Below are 1,953 nucleotides of genomic sequence, written 5' to 3'. Positions count from 1 at the left end.
ATATTTTTATATTATATATTTGTATATTTATATTATATTTTTATATTTTTTATATATATATATATATATAAGATCAATCTCGTAAATTATTGGATAAAATTTTCGATCGATCAAAATTCAATTTAAACGCGAATCTTTCGTTCGACGTCTCTCGTCGCATCATTTAGTCGAGTAGCGAAACTTAAAAATAGAAAAAGAAAAAAAAGAAGAAGAGTATTAGTTTAAAGTTTGGTAAGAAAGTTAGAGTCGTCTGTCTAAAAGGGTGCAGAAAAATAAAGAAAGAGAAAGAGAGACAAAGAGAGAGGGTAAGATAACTTTCTCCCTTAGGTTGAAAAGCTTTTCTTTTAAAGCTCGACCCGAACCAACCCCACCAACCCCCGTTTCCATCAACCCACTCGTGCGCTCGCGTAACCAACGAGTAATTTTCGTCACGAGAAGTGCTTCCTTTCGTTGATACAAAGAAAGGAAAAGCACAAGAGAAAGAGAGAGAGAGAGAGAGAGAGTTTAGGATAGCAGAGCTTCCGGAACGTTATCATCTTTGGAAGAAGCACTGATGCGAAGATAATAACAGACCGTTGAAACTTCGACGTTCAAGATCGACTTGCTGTTAATCCGAAAACGTTGAGAGAAAATCGAATTTCGAGTGTCTCCTTTTGGAACATGCCTATATACAAAAGTGTGTGTGTTTGTATAATATATATATACATGTATATAAGTATGTTTAAGATTATACGAAGCGAGTTTATCGAAAGTTTGCTCTTGAAATACTCTCTTGTTGCTTTTCATCGTGTGGTAACAACTGTGAAAACAATTGATCTTTTTTAACTTCAATTTTTATCTTACTTACAAATATTTTTTATCTATTTTAATATAATCTTCATATAGAAATAATAATAATAATTATAATTTGATATATGTTATATATATTATTTTTAATTAATTATATTATTATATTATATTATTTTGTTTGTATATAGAATTTATATATTTGTTATCTATGATATATGAAAAAATAATAATATTCTGATTATAAAAGTTAGAAAACATGTATAGAATATATTTCGAATTATTTATAGAGTATTTTTTTTTATTTTTTTTTTATTGATTTAAATATTAAAATTTATTATTGTGTTTTCTTATCATACATTTACATACATACACTAGCATACACAGACGGTTCTCATACATTTGATATAAATCCTTTAAAGAGAGAATCAAGGAGATTTACTTGTCGATAAACTTGTCGGTATAAAAAGCGTGTATAGCAGGTGGTAGAATGATGTTTTGGAATCGTCGAGAAAATCGATAGAATAAATGGCTCTTTTCTTACATGCCTGTCTGCCTGCTTGCTTGCTTGCTTGCTTGGCTGCCTGATTCTGGAGATAGAAAATATACCGGCTAGAAAATACCGATCGTATAATACGATCAGTAAAAATTGTTTCTATCAACAGATGTTCGTTGCATTTCTGTTTGCGAAATTTAACCATTGCGAACCGTTTATATTCTCATCCAATTGTTTCTTACGCAATAATAATAATCGCGTAACCAATTGTTTTTCTTTTTTCTATTTCTCATATATATAAACAAATAAAACATTAGATTAAACGTGAAATATTGTTCAATTAAAAGGAAAAAAAATAAGCAATGAAATAATACAATTGCAATTAATGTAAAATATATAAAAATACTTAACTGTGATTAATATATTTCATATATTAAAAATATTATATAAATATATTAAATGTTAATTATAACTAATTGTAAGTTATTTTTGTATTTGTCATAATAATAATTTTACTTGCTGAGGAAGTTCCCCAAATATAAGGACGAAACGTTCAACTGATTAATAGGATTGTTCATCTAATTAAAACCTGTCCAACAAAAATATCCCTAAGATTGAACTTAATAATATTAGAAAATTTTCTACAAGAACATTTATTATATTTATTATTT

At 27.5% G+C, this 1,953-nt stretch overlaps 1 protein-coding gene across 1 annotated transcript in view; it reads right to left on the bottom strand.

Annotated features, from left to right (window-relative positions):
- LOC106792374 (glutamate receptor-interacting protein 1-like) overlaps positions 1–1,953 on the bottom strand; it is a gene marked incomplete at its 5' end in the record, with an annotated part of 38,131 nt that overhangs the window by 26,329 nt on the left and 9,849 nt on the right.

The sequence above is a fragment of the Polistes canadensis genome, unplaced genomic scaffold (genome assembly GCF_001313835.1).
Source record: "Polistes canadensis isolate GaletaPanama2010 unplaced genomic scaffold, ASM131383v1 scaffold_413, whole genome shotgun sequence".
In the NCBI taxonomy this organism is placed as follows: Eukaryota; Metazoa; Arthropoda; class Insecta; order Hymenoptera; family Vespidae; genus Polistes; species Polistes canadensis.
Note: the sequence above shows the minus strand (reverse complement) of the source record. Positions and strands in the feature narration are given on the sequence as shown.